The following is a 19,470-nucleotide window of genomic DNA, read 5'->3' as shown; positions in this document are numbered from 1 at the left end:
ACTATTAGCATTAGTTCCTTGTGACATAAAATTATACTAAGGCCCAAGTACAGCTTATTAACAGATAATAAAATCGAAAGAAGTAGCTTTCAGCATTGTTCAGGTTGCCATCAAACCTCAAAAGAGTGTTTTCATTTAGACAGTTTTGGTATTTAACTTCTTTTTTAAGTTCTTCTCACTACACACTTGGATAACATAAGTGGAGCTAGGCTAACTTAAGAGAACTAGCTGCTACATGAACGTTGCTTCTTCCCCACAAAAGTATTTTTGTCTACCCCAAAAGTGCACAGAATCACAGTATCAGCCAGTTCAACAGAGATAAATTTACTTACAATGCACACCTGCATTCTCCTCCTGCACTCTGTCATCACCATATCCTCCTTTGCACATGGCTCATTGTTTTCTAACATAACACTTCCTCCTTCCTATCCGGTTTCTTTTACACTAAGGTGTATCTAATTTGCATTCCAGTGAAGAAAACCTGGCACTCTAAGACATTAATGGAAGCCAAGTACCCATACCTTCATGAAATCCTAGAAAACCATCTCCAAACACAATGTCAGAACCTCCCCCACTTCAAATAATTCTATTTATACTCAAATATATTGCATTTCACTTGCAGTTAATGGGATCTCTGGTCTTTATTCAATGTCCTAGACACTGTTCAATACCACAGAAAACCCTTCTCACAGCTTTCATACCAAGTGTAAGGAGAGACATGCATCCATGCAGCTGAAATGTTAACAATCTGGAAAAACCCTACAGAAGTTAACCAACAAATGTATGATTCTTCTCATCTGCCCAGATTAAGACTATTATGTCTGAGAAACTGATTAACTTGAGCTGATGACGTAAGAGTTTAGTACTGCTGTATGATAGATAAACACAGTTTACTAAGGAACTGGTTACATTTTGACATGAAATGCCCCCCAAAATACTACCACAAACCACTTCCCTACCATCCCTGATTTTCTACTTCTGCAGCAAAGCAATCAACATGGAGTTGTTAAATTCAGGTCTGCTAAGGGCATTGTTAGCTATCTGATAGATACAAAAGTTCAGAAGATAACTGCTAGAGGTCACTTGTATCATACCTAGTTCAATACACCAATACGTCCATCAGCTGCTCCCTGTCTAATAGCCAGAGAACTGCTGGGTTTAAACAAGTGATTTTGTCACATTCCCACTGCATTCTTCCCAGTAAGTTTGAGAGTAATCTAGTTTCAGAGCTATGAAAAGCACTATTAGAATTATCCCTTTTTTTGGGGTCTACTTTCTACCTTAAATAATATAAATTGCCAAGCAAATTTCCCCCAACTGGAGCAGGTGGCTGTGGTGTATCAGAGAAAATACTCTCACAAAATAATTTGTCCAATTAGGTGTTTTAATTTTACAGCTAAAACCCTGCATAGGTTTTATGAGGACCCTGACAGGCCTTATCAGCCCTGCCTAGTCCCCAAGGGCTGCCGGCTCCCTGCCCAGCCCAGGACCACATGTCAGCCTCCCAGGACCATCAGCCCCTGACTCAGTGATGCTGCAGCAGGGCTGGTCTCTAGCTCCCCACATCACAGCCCAACCTCAGCCAGGCACCTGTGCAAGTTTAACCAATGCAAGAAACAAGGAAGAGTGACTCAAAACCATCAGCAACCGTTTGCACAATGAACATCAACAACAGCTTGAGCAAACATGCTGAGCAGCAACCACAATCCAAAGCCAGGGAAAGGGAAAAAACAAATTAATCGAGCATACAAAACTGATTTTTACTTGCTTTCAGAAAGTTTTAAGTAATAGACTGCAGATCACAAGAGATTACCATGGAAGCTACTGGTAAAGGGCAGCCAACCCATTAAGAGGGGAGAAGCACTAGGAAGGAAACAGAAACACTTAACCGTTGCTTGCACATGGTACTGTCTCCAACTCAGCAGGAGTAGCCACCCTGAGCTATTTTTCTTTTTCAGTGAAAAGGCAATTTTGCAAGAGACTGGCCGGAAGAGTAGTGGGAAGACAGACAGCACACATCTGAAAGCTATACCAACAAATCGGGAGACTTTATGCTTATTCTTGGTTAGCAAGGGCAGCAGGGACTTCAGAACTGCAGATGGAGATCTTCAGAGAGAGGGCTGTGAAACTTCTGCAGAACAATAGCAGCAGCCTGATTTGACTTTGACCTAGAAAGGCTTCACCATCTCCCTTAGTCACTATGCCTCCTGTGGGCAAAAGCCTCAGTGCACACAGCCAACGTGACTAATGATGTTCTTTGAAATGCTCACCAGCATGTCAAGAACATAGTTCTTCTGACAAAGCCTGAGCTGGTATTTAGCAGAAAAGAAAAATGATACAAGCAATTCAAGTCTAATAAAAGTACATTAAAAAACTGGTACTGTGACATTGGCAAGAAATCAAAATTAGACAGAAGGCAAAAGACCTGCCAAGTCTTACCAGGTCTTCCACTCTAAGTCAAGACAACAAGATAACCACTCTAACAACAGTGTGAGAGTCCAACACATCATACCAGTGCCAATAAAAATTTCTTCTTATTCAAACATGACAGTTCATACATAATAGAAGTAACTGCTCAGGCTGCAAAACGATCCTTATCAATATTTATCAACATCCCGGGGGCATAATTCCCTTTGCCCAGGGAAACTGCAAATGCTCCATCCGTGGCAGTGTTCAAAGCAGGGCTGGACAGAGCCTTGGGTGACATGGTTTAGTGTGAGGTGTCCCTGCCCATGCCAGGGGGGCTGGAAATAGATGATCTTAAGGTCCTTTCTATGATTCTATAACCCCATTCTAGAGAGAAGAAGAATGGACCACACCAGAAAGAAAAATTAGGCACAAAATGGTCTTGTTTCACAGTTCAACATGGCTCCCTTTCCATACAGGTCAGCAACAGGCAGTTTTCTGAATATCAGGGAGACTCCAGTCTGTAAACTTGAATAAATTAAAAAAGAAATAAAACCTTTAACAGAAAGAATAAAAATATTTCAAATAGCTAGCATTGTTATTGTGTAAGTGAAATAGTGAAATGGACATTTTAAATCATATTTTTGAGCAAATCGTATAGTAGTTCAGAAAGAGTTGAAACCACCTCACAGATCACTAGTATGTGTAACTATTAGCAAGACATTGGCTACAAACCTTAACAGTTTAATTCTACCTCTCAAAATGCTGGCTATATATAACAGACTGGAACTTCGCCCTGTACATATATGAGAAATTTTGAGGTCATTTTGGTGTACTTCAAAGGTTTAGTTATTTCCGACAGGTTTTCTCTATTTCTGGTTGGTGGATGTATGAAATTAAGAGCATAACTGCCCACTGTAAACAAGCACCCACGCACTGATAAAACAAACTGATTCTTCTTAGCCTTCTCTGGTGCATAATGCAACATTTTGAGATTTGAAATAGAAAAGAGCAATAAAATATACATATAAACTAACATCACTGCCAGGAAAACTACCAGTTGAGAATTACCAGTAGTAGGAGAACACCAAAAACAACAGCTCAATTTATTTCTGAGGACGGGCTTAGAGAATGTGGAAGTTCTCATTCTGAAAGAAGTTCAATCCATATTGAAACTCGTATCTGGAAAACACTTCAGAAGATTCAGACCCTCCTGGGGACAGCTCCAGCACACATTTACAACTGGCATTTCTCTAAGCAGTTTTTAATTCCACCCCAAGGTAACCTCCTTCTAGAGGTATTTTTTCCCCCAGGAGATGAAATTAGGAAATGTCATTCCTAGATCTGTCTAAACCAAAGGAAACTCGTCATGCATATGAGACATAAAAGGGAACAAGCTATTCCTTGGCTTGTTTTAATATCCTTTAATCCTAATTACTATTAATGTCATTTATACCACTCAGGCTTCAGCTCTTCTGCATAATAGTTCAAACTCACCAACACTGCCGAAGTGCGTAAGTCTCTTAAAAAGTAGCAATAAAACCAATAATCTGACTTTCTAAAACCAGAAACTATTGTCCATGTGCTGATGTAAAAAGTGAGGTTGAACAGCATAATAAGAAATACAGATTTCAACCTTATAAACCCAAATTAAAAAAAAAAAAACTTTCTATTTAGCACTTGATAATCTTGTCTTCTAGCATTTGACAGATCAGAACGCTAGACATCTGTCCATCCAAAGGGCACCCACTTATTTGTACTAGTTTCAGAACTTACAGCTCATGTTTGACAAATACATGTGCTGTTTGCACCACACAATTACACCGCTTCGCCAAGCATTCCTCTGTCACATGAGCATTCTGTATTGCACATAAGGTCCATGCCCATGCTTGTGACACATCAGCATGAGGTAATTGCAGCACTTATGTATAGGATAAAGGCACTCAACAGACTCATAGGTCACATGCATCCATGCTGGAATAGCTCAGCACTTTAGCAGCAAGCATAATGGTATGCTGCATCAACTGTAAATGGTGATGCTGACAAGTGTTATGGAACAAACTCCTTCCCAGCTGCTAGAGATCCCACAACCCCATTAAAAGCAACGCGAGGGCATTCATGCAATCTACAAGTAATTGGACAAAATTTGTGCCTATTTAAAAGGATCTGAAAACTCTTTTATACTGAAGCTGTCATTTTCACTTAACTAAAAATCTGCAATGAAAGCCATCAGGCATCCAAAAGTAGGAGGTCAGAGAGATGGTCAGACCATATTCATTGAGAGAGACTAGGTGAAGCATTAAATGAACCCAGTCACTCTCCAGTGACATCTGGAATCAAATAAAAACCTAAGATTCCAATTCATATTGAATTTTTCCTTATGGTTAAAAATTTCTTCAAACACAAATTACATACATTCCTTCAGCTCAAAGTTTCTGCCCTCTTGCAAGTAAGTTCCAGACAGAAACGGCCTGTTTTCCTTCTTTTCCAAAATTAGCCTTAGACTGAACAGAATTTCTGGTATGATGAAACACGCTTACTAAGTACAACAGAGAAACAGCCATATAATAGTCAATGTAACTTCCTTTCAATTTCTTGTGAATTACTGAATACAAGAACAATACAAGAATCTTGAAGCACAGCAAAGAAAAATCAATAAAAAGCATCCTTAAATTGCATGAAAATGCAATGTGCCAGTTAACATCTAGCACAGTCACACAAATCAGGGGTCATCTATGAGCAGAGGGCACTGCTCCTTACCTCCTTCCTTAAGACAAAGCAGCAGAAGATATTACGAATATCACTAAGAAAAAAAACATTTAATCTTTACGTAATTAGCAGTTATTCTCTTACAAGTAAATAAACAGACGCAAACCGAAAACATACTGAAATCAAACACTAGATTTGGAAGTTCACGTTCGTAATTAGTATCCTTCTGTTGTCCCACACAGATTTCCCTCTTCCCATTTTTACTTCTGAGACAGAATAATTTTTCACATATGATCACAGAATCATAGAATACTTGAATACTTAGGGCTGGAAAGGACCTTAAGATAATTAGGTCCAACCCCCCTGCCACGATGATTACAGAGGGGTTACATCTCCAGCATACCACTCTATTAAACCAATGAGGAAAAAAAAAGGGGGGTGGGGGCTGAGGGCAAAAAAAAAGAGGGGTGGGGGCTGGGGGCAAAAAAAAAAGAAAACTTGTATGCAAAGGCCAAACTTCCAGAATGTTCTTTCTCATTTTGGCGTAGTGACAGTATCCATAGGGAAAGATTCCCTTTCTTCTCCTGCTGTATTTCAAAATGCCCCTTCTTCGGTTACTTTCACAAACTTGTTTTGCCAAATTGGAAATATATAAAGACATTACTGTGGCTGTTAGTGGAAAATGGTGGGCAAATGGATGTTCTTCAGTTACTCTGAAACTAGAACATAGAACATAATGCAGAAAAGAGTATCCTTTCTTTTTCCAGAAGATGATGCGAAGTATCTGCATTAACAATGAAGTCCAGAAAGTACAGCAGCTCACAGAAATAATCTGCATTAGGCAGCCAGCATCGGCATTATGCAGATTCAGTACGATATTGATGCTAGTCTTTTAAAACTTAAACAATCATGAGCTCAAATCACTAAACAGGATTGATACCTACTGACTTTCAGATTTAAAAAATGCTTGCAATGAAGCATTTGGTCGCCTTAAGAGCTGCATTTTTTAGAGAACCTTTTCCTCACAGTCTCACTCTTGCACACATTAACAGGGTTAATTCCTCTACAAGAGGAACCACTACCTCCACCTCAGAAAGGGGGGGGGGGGGAGAAATCATGCAACTAACTTTATCAATATAGTCATAATTCTACTGTCTGCCAGGAACTGTCTGTCTCTCAGAAGTTACTGCAATTGCTCTTTTTATGATGTAGATTAAGAAAAAAGTTTGTCTCCATGCTAAATCAGCACCAACATCCTTTATCTTTTAACATTATTATGGTAATTCAGACACAAAGGAAAAGGGGGTTTTGCCATTGTACTTCATTCTGTTCAACACCTTCAACTCCAACTCAGTCAAGCTGTAACTCCTGTCCTGTACTTACTGTTTGGATATACTTTTAAAGAATGTCATGAGCAATTCAAATCCCCAGATTTCATTCCACAACCTGAGCATGGAAATTATTTTAGCTGATATAGATTAATTTATCAAATCCCCCAATTTATGGATCTTCAGTACATAACTTGGTGGGGGGGGGGGGGGGGGAGAGGGAGAACGCTATCCAGGTAGTATAGAAGAAAAGCAAATAGGAGGTAAATGTTGGATACAAACGCCATAACCTTGGAACATTATCGCTCTGATCCACTTTTATCTGCATGTATTGGCTTTTTGGATGTGCTCCCTGAAGGTGAAAAGGTAACAAAGAAGTGACAACTGCCACTTCTTACATAACTTAAATGCTTAAAAATGCTTAAACTAACAAGGTCTTTGAGCTTATTTCTTCCGATTCAAATATATTAGTAGACTACACTTTGAATACAACAAAAACAAGAACTGTAAATCCATTTTGTTTGAAGAACAGTGTTTGCATGATAAAGCAATATACGACAATTTTATTAAAATGCCCTCATTGCTATTATTCAGTAACACACTTTCAACGGGAAGCGTAATTACCTTCTTTTCATAGAATAGGGTTGGAAAGGAACTTAAAATCATGAAGTTCCAACCCCCCTGCCATGGGCAGGGACACCTGACAGTGAACCATGTCACCCAAGGCTCTGTCCAACCTGGCCTTGAACACCGCCAGGGATGGAGCATTCACAACTTCCCGGGGCAAGCCATTCCAGTGCCTCACCATCCTTACAGTAAAGAACTTCCTCCTTGTATCGAATCTATCCAATCCAATCAATTTCCCTTACCTTTATTTAAGGAGGGATGCAGGAGGAAACTTACAGCACTGCAATCATGCATGACTGAAATTAGTGATGCAATCCCGAGATAACCTTAAAATATGAATGAAAAGGGTATAGGTGAAAGGGAGAACAAAGGCCCTATGTGAAACAAACACCACAACCTCTTCAAGTTCCATAAACAAACTTACGTGGTTCTACCACTTTTGGGGCCTTTAAATCCACACTGCACAAAAATCAAGAGCCTATTCTGAATACTACTGTTGTTCATTCTCCTATCTGTCAACACCTTAAACAGATTAAGAGAAGATTTCAGGAATGGCTTTAAAATGAAAGAGGGGAGATTTAGATTAGATATTAGGAATAAATTCTTCACTATGAGGGTGGTGAGGTGCTGGCACAGGTTGCCCAGAGAAGTTGTGGCTGCCCCATGCCTCGCAGGGTTCAAGGCCAAGTTGGACAGGGAGGGACTTTTGAAGGACTTTGTCTAGTGGAAGAAAGGGGTTGGAACTGAATGATCTTTAAGGTCCATTCCAACCCAAACCATTCTGTGGTGAGTGAGCCCTGCTCTCTGGCTATACCATTACTCTGACAGCAGATTATGGGATTTTTTTTTCATACACTGCTCTCAAATAGAGTCAGAATGGACTCTCAAGCTCTCACATGAAGGCTGCCTGATTCTCTCCTCCCTTGTACTGTAAAGATGATGCTAGACATGTTTTAGACACAGACATAAAGAACTAGGTCTTTCAGAAACCACTGGGTTTCTCTGCCTTCTGTTAGGACTCACCCTTCTCAGGATCTTTTCCAGTAGCCAAAAGCCAGCTTGTACAGCTGTGTTCACAGTGAGAAACACAGCGCTTTCAGTGTGCCACCACATTTGGTGCCTCACAACTTTACTCTGAGCACCTGCGAACCTGCCTAAAATAAAAGACAAATGTTTCCTGAGCATTCAAATGCATGTGGTATTCCTTCAAGCTTCTGAATATATGTTAACTACTTCAAAGTGTTTCATATCTGGTAAGCCCAAGGTACAAACACCTCAGGAAGGCATAAACAGAAACTCAAATTGCTACTCACCTGACTACTGCAAACAAGTTCCTGCTCTTCTATTCTCAAAGCTGGTAGCCTTGTTAAATAAACTACACAAATCAGATTCAGAATCAAACCCAAACGTTTACTGCCCTTTAGCTGTCTTTGCTGTCACACAATAGAATTATTTACTGCTCTGATGTCTTTTCACACTGCAATAAGAACAATTCAGATCTAGTATTTCCTCATAAGCAGCTCTAGAGCTGCGTTCCTCAGAAACACAATTCTCTCCTCTGTCTCCTCTGTTCATTTCTGAAACAAAAGAAAAAGAGCCCTGTTACAATGCAGTGGGAAGGGCAGAGAGCTCTGAGAACGTATGCTGGAGTAAAAAGGAAAACAGTTTTAAACCAACTAGAAACCTGTCTTCAAATTGTTAAAGATTCAGATAACTGTTACTAACATTCTTTTGTGATCAGTGTTCTTCACTACAATGTGCATGGCATTCCACACTTTGTTAAACATCAAGGGTTTGCATGTTCTTGCTAGTAGCTTAACACTTTTCTTTCTTCAAGGTCTTCTCCATATAATATTAAACTTCAACACTAATCATGCCACAGCTTGAGTAGGCATCCTGCTGCAAATACAGTGTTTTTAACCACTTGTGCCCATCATACCCAAGTGAAATTTAGTAAAGGGACAGAACACGAGAGAAAAGAAAATCAATCCAAGTACATGACACCAGGAGAAGGAAAATTGAGGAGAAAAGACAAGAAGGAAAGGAAGGGAAGTCCTATTAATCTTCATACGAAAACAAGCATGCAACACTCGGGCAACTGGAAAAATCAGCATCTACAATGCAAGAGCCGTGAGTGCAGGCACACAGCACGATACCAATATTGTTCTCAGAACTTCTTACAAGGCTTTCATTTCATTTTTACAAGGATAACAATTTATCAAAAGATACATCATTATAAAAGCTGCATCTAAATCAAAAAGATTTTGATATCGAGGACAGAGTTAAGTGCATTCTGTACTTTTAGCTACTATGCCAAGTGATGTTTCATTCTTTCTTCATAGAGCAATCTTTTGTATGGCCATCTGCACAGCAAGTGAAGAAAGCAAGAGCTGCTTTTCACATAAGGATGATACCAGAAAAGTGTGGGTATAGCCCTAATAGCCAGATGCATACTTTGAATTCTTTGCAACTCATTATTTTTAGTTGCTCACTCAGCTTGACAATTCTAGCATCATTTATATACTTGAGAGAGACTGTTCTTTCCTACAGTAAGCAAATGATTTCATAGAGACCCTAAAGAGAATTGCAAGATTTCCATCTGCAATCAAACAAGGATCTACTGTTAACAAACCTTCCAAATATCTTCCAAGAAATGTTTCGGCTTTTTTTTCCCCCCTCAGTTGCCAATTCAATCCAAAGACAAATAGAACTATTTATTAGACCAACACAGTGGGCAAATAATTACATCATCTACTAGGATTCTTATTAGCAATCCAAAACATAACAGCTCTCAGACCACTTCCATTCTAAGGTCTTCTGTGTACTGGTAATAAGATGAAGCTCTGCAAACAGACCATTGGTTTTATTCAGCTTCATATTCTACATAAGAACAGATTTTTTACAGATAGCTGAAGAAAATTGATATTCAAGTTCTACTCTTCAAACTAATATTAAACAAAAACTGCACCTTATGGATATGCAAAGTTACAAGTTCATCTCTTAAAAAGCACAGATCTCAGTTATAGGTAAATGTATAATTAATTTATAAATTACATACACTAAAATTAATCCTTAACAAATTCAAAGAAGCACAATAGGAAATTCAGAAGTATGATGGAAATACTATCATTTAAAGTGCTCAGATTTTTTAGAATAAGGAAAAATGACAACCAGAAGAAGAAGCAGCCCTGCAATGTCCAGTATGTTGTTATTCAGATAATCCTACAGTGAAATCAATTGCTCCTTGCAGTTAAAGATTAAAAGACATCAGATCTATTTCTCTTGCCTCTGAATGTACATTCCTCCAGTTTTCAGCTTTATTACATGAAGAATACTCTGCACGGCATATATGTATTAGACATACCAGGAGCCGACTCTCAGACTCTCTCATATTTGTCTTTTTCTTATTTTTAGTGACCATTCAGCACTGACACAGCTTCTTTTGCCTCAGTTCCATGACAGCATAAGGATACCCATTTAGTCACCCAATATAATTCTATTATTTATTCAAACCACACTTATTCAAACCACACTGTCTCCAGCTTTTCATTTTGGGATTTTCTGGAGTCATCCAGTTCTGCTAAATCAAAAGCACTTATTCCTAACAGCCATTATTTACTCAATGTGTGTGAAATATTTCACATCCTCCTGTCACAGAGTATAACGACATATCTGGAAAGACCCAGAACCTACCACAGTGGCATTTACAGAACACTTACCTTCATCCCTTATCATCAGTAACCTCACCATTTCATTTAAAGTATGCAATTCCAAAAAATGATGGGAGAAACTTTGTGAAAGGGAAGACAACTGGTAAGTAGAGAGAAATGGAAGCTAGAAAGGAAATGTCGCATCTTACTCTCCTGAAAATATACCTTGTTTTCAAGATAAGCTGAAAAAAAATCTGATTATTTAGATAAGGAAACAAGAAAACATAGAAAGGGGAAAACTAACCTGTCAACGGAGGAAATCAAACATTGATCAAATTTTTTTTGTCCAAAGAAAAGGAAGTTAATGTTTAAGGTGAGGCACAACAAGGAAATACACACCTGCTAAGTCCCTTCAGAAGCTCAAGGGAACTGACAGATGAGGTTTGAAAGAGAACAGTCTGATGATCAAAGATACATACAAAGGATGATAATACAAGAAATGATGAAAAATGCTGAAAAGAGAGAAAATTATAAACGCAGAAATTATAGAGATCATGGTAACACAGAGCTGGGACCAGGTCATGGCAATAACCCTTGTCTGAGGAAGGCAGAGGAACCAGTGCTACTGGTTCATTAATTAGATGAACACCCCCAACAGCTTCCACACCTCAGTGTTAAGAAAGCTACTCATCGCACCTCTTCATGTTTCAGTGTTTCTCACTTCCTCCCATCTCAGACATGTCTATAGAGGGACTGCTGCACTTACCAGAAGTCCTCTCTGTTTTCCATTTTCAGAAGAGTTTATTCAGAATAGATTACTGTAATATCTTACACCACTGTTTGGGCTCCACTTTTCCTACTCCTATTACCCTGTCTCTTCTCCTCTCCTCCTTCTCTCTCCCACCCCCCACCCCCAGTATCTCACTGAATGATTAAAAAGTATTTTTCTACTACTGCCAGCAAAATTACATATTGACCCCCCTTTCAGAAGAACAAGGTTCCCTTTCAAAGCCATAATGCATAAAAGTTGTCACCTCCATCCCATACCACCCTTTTGGAAAACGGAAGGCAAGGGGGAAATCCTGACGTTCAGACAAGCCCCTGTTGTAAGAATATGAAATAAATCCACATAATGGAGGGAACACACAGAAAGCTAACCTTGGATTTATTGCTTTGTCACCAGCAGGAAGTGCACAAATGTGCTCATGTAACTGGCTGTCATACCAGGTCCCTGTGAAACACCCAGACACTACACCTTCACATGGCTTGCACTGCTCCACCTGTGAAAATTCATTTCCTTCTGGTGCAGAGACAGGGTATATGCAAAAACTGTCAGACTACAGAGCAAGATACAACAGATGCACAAAGACAGAGGCAGAAAATGTAATAATCCATATACATCATTGCCTATTTTACTCTAGGAAACCTAAGTAACTGTTCTTTACAAACTGGAAAGGGGAAGAAGTTGGTGTCACCCACTGGGCAAGATTCTCCATGGCATAAGTCTACAAATTCAAATACCAAGGGACTTCAAATGCACACAGAGTTAATTTCACATGTTCTACTGAATTGCTTAAAAGGTTAAAATAATGTCTGATACACTGGCAATCTATATACAAAAACAGAAAGATGCATTATTATCACAGTTTTACCACTGACATACAACATGACCTTAAAAAAAGTCATTTAAAGTCATTTACTTCAACAGCAAATGAGGGTTCACCACACCCAGCTCACAGATGTATGGGAGAGCTTGGCACCTAGTGAACACTTGTGGGACCTCAGGTGTTAGGTGCTGCTAAACACCAGGTCAGTTGCACCACTGCATTCCTCAGCCCCATCACTTCTGAGAGGGGGCTGGAAAGAAGCCTCACTTCACACTCAAATTAGTATTTGGGTTACCAGCAAAGACAACCCACTCCTGCACTTTTCCCAGTAACTAAATGGAATACAAAGAACAAATCCCAAACCATACGGTTAGCTTTTAAATAAAAAAACAAGACTTCTTTCACATACACACAAAGTCAGTAGTTAAAGTTTCTCCAAGGTTTCAAATAAGTAACTTGAAGACACCAGCTATTATTGTTTCAAACAAGCATCTTATCACAAGCTATTTCAGCATCTTGACCATATACCGTTTCACGAGCTTCTGAAGGGGACAAGCATGAAATAAAGAAGTGTCTGACACCACTGGAGAATTCCCAGTTTTATTTAACCAAACATCAAAAAAACTGAGTCAGGGCCCTAATAAACGAGCAGCAGGGAAGCAGAAGCAGAGTTGCAAACATGTTCTTATCATCCCCACCCAAGTTGCAATGCAGAAGCACTGTTACTGCACTGTAAGGTCAACAATACCAAGACTTACCACAGTCCAGATCTGCACACACACTCTCATGTGTAAGTAGTCATTTCTTTAAGAAAAATGAATTAGAAGATTTACATGCAACTAACTAGAAGTAGGACTGGACCCACAGACATCTGGAACCATTAAAAAGGGACTGTACCAGGCTCATCATAAGCACTTACTCTCCCACTCCAAAACATTACCGTCTCTTTCACAAAAGAGACACCAAAAGGCTTATTTTACATGACAGTACTAAGTCCAGTACGTATGCGTGTGTACACATTTTATAAAAATGTATTTAGATACATACACTTTTTTCTTTTATGGAAAAAAGTAAATGAAATCAAGACATTTCTTGACTGACAGAGGTTATCTTTGAAGTTTTCTTTTTAGGAAATCTAAAATATTTTAAGTCTCGTGTAGCTTTTTAAAGGCATACTTCTTGTCCCCTAAATTGTCAAAAACTAACCAGAACCTGAAACTAGCCGCCTTTTACGTAATTCTTCTGAGCATCTGAAGATGCCCTATACGTAGCTCATATCTTAATCAAGGTATAGGCATTTTTGTTTCTTATTCCTTTAAGGGCTAGCTTATTAATAGTTTATCGGATAACCGCTTTGACTAAAATATCATATTGGACACAGAGGTTTTACTTTTATTTCAAGATGACAAGTGTCATATTTGAGATTCCATCAAGCCATTAAAAGTAAGTTACAAGTCCCAATTTCATCCTGAGAAACTTCACAGATCAATGAATTATCTTACCTTCACGAAGCTTTCTCAAGAGACACCATATGCAACTGAGCCCCTGGGCTAAAGATAATTCAGTACTACCTTGGTAGAGTTCCGGCATGCAGGGACAGTGGTGTGCTATGTGTAAATGGGACATAACCCGATAGACATCATCAAACGCAGTACAGTCACAGAATGGTATTGCCTTATTCCCAACTCACATAAAACCTATTTCATGCTTTTTAATAGTGCTTATTGAAGTAACATCATTACTATTTTGTGAAACACTAGAATGCTCCAATTCATGCCCTCAAGGCTTCAAACTCCTTCCACTGACTAGACAGGAAATGTGGACACTGCAGGTCAGGAGGTAATCAGGTGCCTGAAGTTGACAGCATCAACTCAGAACTGAGTCAAAGGCCTGACATAAAAAACTAGTTTTAAGCTCAGACTGAACCACAATATAATTTGTGTCTAACTGCACATTAATTAACAGCTTTGTAAAATACAACTGACACCATAAGAAAAAAACTTAATCTTAGGTTTGGGTATTTCAAGAACAGATTATGTACTGTAACTACAGCCTTAGCAGCTGAAAAACGTAAGTCACCTATTCCCATAATTACATATTAAAGGAAACCTCCTTAAATACACAGCAGATGGAAAAGTAAAGCAACTCCATGGGACAAAGCATGACTAACTGCTCTGTTCAAGTCCCAGTGAAGACAACTAAAGGCTTTTCTTTAATTTCCATAGGAATTAAATTAGGTCAGAATCTTAACCACATGAATTTCTGTATGTATCTTTCAGGCCCTGGTAAAATGAAAGTGATCTGATACCCTACCTTAAAAAAAAACCTCTGCCTGCTACTATAACATAGCCAAACTAGTTTGTCACCCAGAAAAATTATTAAAAACATGTAAACATTCAGTCTTGGTTGCATTTTTCAAATACAGATTTTTCAAATACTGCATTACCAGTGATGTGGGAAGTATCCAGCACTTTGTATGCCATTGAATCATTCCTTGCTTCTCTGACAGTCACTTCTAAACAGCTGCACATTCATACAAGCTGCAGTAAAACAGATGTTTTCAGGATTTAAATGAACAATTGACATAATTTGAGTTCTCTTAAGTTGCAGTTTTACTAAACCCAGTTAAGAATAATCCTTCCCCAAAACATACTGAAAGCATGTTTACACTGAAACTGAACTTCTGTACTGATGAAGATAAAAATAGTTTGGGCATAATTTAGGATGGCTCAGCAAAGGTCCCCATTTAAGATAGATGAGGAAACATAACTTGGGAACATTTCAGCTTTAGTAACCAGGAACTCCATTCCACCTGTGAATGCAACTGTGACCTCACTTAGCTGTCTGACACCTGCTTACAAAAACAAAGGGCAAAGAACAAGACAAAACCCCCTATGTTTGATATTCCCTCTTAGTTAGCGAGCATCTAAATTTACAAGCCGCAATTTCCTTTCTACATCTCTCAAAACAAACAAAAAAGCTAATCTTAGCACAGCTTTTCTCCTAAAGAAAAAGGTGTGCCAGAAATGAAAAAACCCACCTCCAGAGGTCCCATCCAACCTCCGCTGTTCTGTAATTTGATGACCTTCTGGGGTTTTGTATTTTAAAGTCAGATTGCTTTGTTCCGGCAATCACTTTGGTGTAGATTTATATTTTAAAGTGCCAAAACTAAATTGTGCATTCTGAGTTTCAACACCCACCTTTAAGTCCATCCTTCAGAGGCTAAGGGCAGCTGAACACAAGTTCTTTTGTTGGTCTTTCCCAGTGGAAAGACACCAGGTACTTTTTTGTCTCTCTGCATCCCATAACTTTCATTCAGTGAAGAAAAGTAGTAAAGGCCACAGGGACTTGCCTATCAGCAAGGAACTGATTGCCATAAGGAAGCCTGTAAGAAGTTTATTTGTATTGCCAGAACGGCAATGCGATCAACTATTAACAGACTGGTACTACTCTTAGAGTGAGCTCCTGATAGTCGATTTATTTTCTTGAGCTTGTACGGCAGGCTCCTCACACTACAGTAAAGTGTCCAAATGTTCTGATATGTGCAGAGATTAGTGACTAGTCTGCTAGCATCTTTGTGACTTTAATATAAACATTTTGGTTAGTTCTGTGGAGTGGGAATTAGTTTACTGGAGGTTAACAGTCAGCTCTACCCTTTAATGGCATACACTTCATTATCTTGTAGGACCCTTGAGTTGGGGCCTTGGTCTTTCAAGCAGCATACACTGGAGAAGGGATGGATTCTCTGAGATGTGTTCCACTTGTGCCTGGCAATGCAAAGAAAACTCTTACTGGCTTCCTGGTGGCCATATGCGCTATTTGCCGGAGTCAGCATATCACAGGACTTCATTCGTATTAAACAGAAGTCATTTTAGCCCGTATAGTTTTGAAACCTGCATTCTTTTAAAAATGGTATTTTTAAGCTCTCTAATATGTATCTTTAATCTAACAAGAACTGTACAAACACAAGAAGTATCTATCGATAAATTCATCTTATTTAAGAAGTGACCATCCAGTATAAGTAAGTAGCCTGCAGCAGTGTAATGAAAACTATTCAACTCGGGGGGAGGGAAGGGGAAGAGTAGCGGAAAGCGAACAAGGACACCCAAACTTTCATATTAAGCATTTTATAAATAGCTTATTTTTGTATTATTCTCATTGCCTAAAAATCCCACATGCACACAAGAATGAAATGATCTGAATATACAGTTGGAAAAAAACATAAAATACTTCTCTTTGGGCCATCTATAACACACATTACTGTGTTATCGTCACACATCCCTGACTCTATAGATGTTCAGATCCAGACCATGTCTAGGGGGACACTCAGAGACTTGAAGATATATGAAATGGAGATGAGGAATCTTCAAGAGTGTGACTTAACAGCAAACTCAGTCCTCACGGCAAACACTCCTACTCAGGGTAAAACACCCCTTACTTCCCACAGCACAGTTCTTCACAGACCTTATACTTGGAAATTCCTTCACCTGGAGAAGCTCTCACAAAATGGTGATTGGGCTAACTTCCAAAATGGTGCTTTCTCTCCATTCTAAAAATGTCACAGTCTTTACTTTCACTGATGTATCTTACCGCATCTTTAAAGGGGCCATGGAACTCAAACTGCAAATATTTATTTTGTATCGATTACTTCAAAACCCACCATGTTTGGAGTTTTAAGGCATCATTAATTAAAGTATCTAACTGCATTTCCAGAACACCTCAGGAGTTAAAGGGTGCTTAGAAACTACAGATGCGAATAAGAAACCTAGGGATTGCTAACTCAATGCATCACCACTTCCCTGCCCTATGTTTATTCCTCTCTTCTACAAGAGATGGGAGGTCAGAGACTTCTACAGTTCAATGCTGCAGCTTTGATTAGATTTCATAATAAACAGAGAATCAAAATAACGCTATTGCCATCTTCCAGTATCACAGAATGGAAAAGGCTGAAGTTCAGCCTGCCTCAGAAACGTTAAGCACAAAGAGATACCAGATGATCCCTATCACAAGACCAACAACTCTTGAAACTCTTTAAAGAGAGGCGCCACGGGTCTGTGGTGCCCGTTCAAGCAATGAAACGCAGTAACACTAGTTCTGACTCACAAAAGGAGAGGAGCCAAGCTGAACACATCCTAAAAGGCAGCTTATGTTTACAGAAAGATAGAGGGATTTGCAAAGTGATGCAATTCCTAAAATAGAAACTCCCCCGTTTGACAGAGGGCAAAATAGGATGGGAAAAAAAAAAAAAACAAAAATAACACATTTCTCTAAATAATGGCAAGTATTTCCTTCAACTTCAGAAGCACCACAGCAATAGAAGAGGATAGAGACGACAGATCCTGCGAGTTTCACTTTTCCATTCCCTGGCTCTGAGAGACGGCAGAGAAGACAGGCAAGGCAAGGAACCCAGTGGTGGCCGTTTCGCTGGATTGTCAAGGTTACTCCTAAAACACAGCGCCGGCGGAACACCAGCAGATCGGCTTAACGTACGCCGGCCGGTTTTGCGCCGCTCTTCACCACACGGAGAATCTCCACAACAAGGAACGACGGGAGAGCTACCGCTCCCGGGCTGCACCAGCGGCCCCGCCACCTCGCAGGGCTCTGGGACGGTGTCGGAGCGGAGTCTCCCGCTGTGGGGTGACCACAGGGCCGGCTCCCCCCCGCCGCCCCGCTCCGACAGCCTCCGACGGCGAGGCGGGGAGCGCGGCGCTGCCACGCGCACCGCTCTCCTCAGCCCAGCTCCGCAGGCTCTGCGGGCGGGCGGCCGCCCCGCCCGGCAACAGCCGCCTCCCCTCGAGGGCGCAGCCCCGGCCCGGCACGCCCGGGGCGCCCAGTGCACTCCCGGCACCGGGACCGGGGCGGGGGACGCCACTGCGGAGTTGAGCGTTAACTCGCTACCCTCTTTCTCAGGGGGCTTCTCCCGCGGGCGCCGCGTCAGAAGGCAGCCCCAACGCGGTGGGCGCGGCGCCGCCACCCAGGGAGCCAGTGCTCCACCGAGCGCAGCCCCCCCTCCCGCACCACGGCGGCTACCCCCCCGCACCTACCTTCCTGCCGGCTCGCCTCCTCTGCCGGCCGCAGCGGTGCGCGGACCCCGCGCGGAGCGCAGCACCGTGCTGTGCCGTGCCGTAACGCTCCGCTCCGCGCTGTGCCCCGCGGCGGCAGCCGCCGCGCTGCCAGCGCCAAGGCGTGAGGGCGGCCGCAAGTGCGCGGGCTGCGCCAATCGGGGCCGCCCGCCAGCCGCCCCCCGCCCCCGCCGCCGCCGTCCCGGGCCGGCCCCGAACCGGCGGCGCGGGAAAAGCGGGGCAGGAAGCGGGTTTGGGAGGCGGGGAGGAACTAAGCGCGTTGGGACGGGAGTTTGGGCCCGCCGGGGAGGGAACGGACGAGCCCCGCACGCTGGTGATGGCGGGCTGGCCGCCGATCCCGCGCCCGCGGGGCCCCGCAGCCTGAGTGGCGGCGGCAGCGCCGCACCCCGAGAGCGCACCGTGGGAGCGGGCCGAGCACGCAGCGCGGCGGCGGGCGGGGGAGGCCCCGCGGGGGGCGGGCTCCGCCGGGGCGGGCAGAGCGCCCGGCTCCGGGGCGGCGAGAGTTTGGACGGGCAAAGCTCCAAAGTGAGCGTCTGAGGCACCCCCTCGGCGCTCTTGGGAGTTTTGCGGCGCTGAATGTGCCGAGGACAACGGCAGCACGTTCACCCCGTGTCACAAAGAGCCCGCGGTGCGGGAGCCGGGTCTGCCTGTTCTGCATGGCCCGAAGGTAAAGCGACGCAAAGAGTGAGCGTCGGGAAAGCCCCGGGCCGCTCAGGTGCGGGAACGGCTGCTCTAGCCCGTGGTGAGCTTCGTGAGGGCGTGACGTGCTGCTACAGCCTCGGGCTTCAAGTAACCCCAGACGGCTACGAGGGTAGGGAGCGTGCGACTGGAAACAGATTCTGCTACTGTTCTTTCTCCTTGGGCATCAGCGAGATGCCCAGGGGCAGCGCCACGCCGCCAGGACTGCTGTGTGTTCACTCTGGGAATGTAATGCTGGAAAACAATAAGCTGGTTAGTAAGAAAATAAACATTCCTAGCATAGCAAAATGTTTTTGTACTTTATTTTGCAGTGTTTATAACACTGCATTTTTGTATGAGTGTCAACATGAATTGTAGTTAA

At 41.8% G+C, this 19,470-nt stretch overlaps 1 protein-coding gene across 2 annotated transcripts in view; it reads right to left on the bottom strand.

Moving 5' to 3' along the window:
• The window catches only part of STXBP6 (syntaxin binding protein 6), a 110,198-nt gene extending 91,351 nt beyond the window's left edge, over window positions 1-18,847 (bottom strand). The window contains exons 1-2 of one of the 2 annotated variants that reach the window (XM_065686531.1): window positions 18,372-18,847; window positions 14,774-14,867 (exon numbers count right to left, since the gene is read on the bottom strand). The gene's annotated coding sequence lies outside the window, so the exon portion shown is untranslated. The remainder of the gene's footprint in view (window positions 1-14,773; window positions 14,868-18,371) is intronic. The other variant, XM_065686530.1, reaches the window with a different exon arrangement.
• Between the last annotated feature and the right edge of the window lie 623 nt (window positions 18,848-19,470).

This window comes from Lathamus discolor, chromosome 6 (genome assembly GCF_037157495.1).
Source record: "Lathamus discolor isolate bLatDis1 chromosome 6, bLatDis1.hap1, whole genome shotgun sequence".
Taxonomy (NCBI): Eukaryota; Metazoa; Chordata; class Aves; order Psittaciformes; family Psittacidae; genus Lathamus; species Lathamus discolor.
Note: the sequence above shows the minus strand (reverse complement) of the source record. Positions and strands in the feature narration are given on the sequence as shown.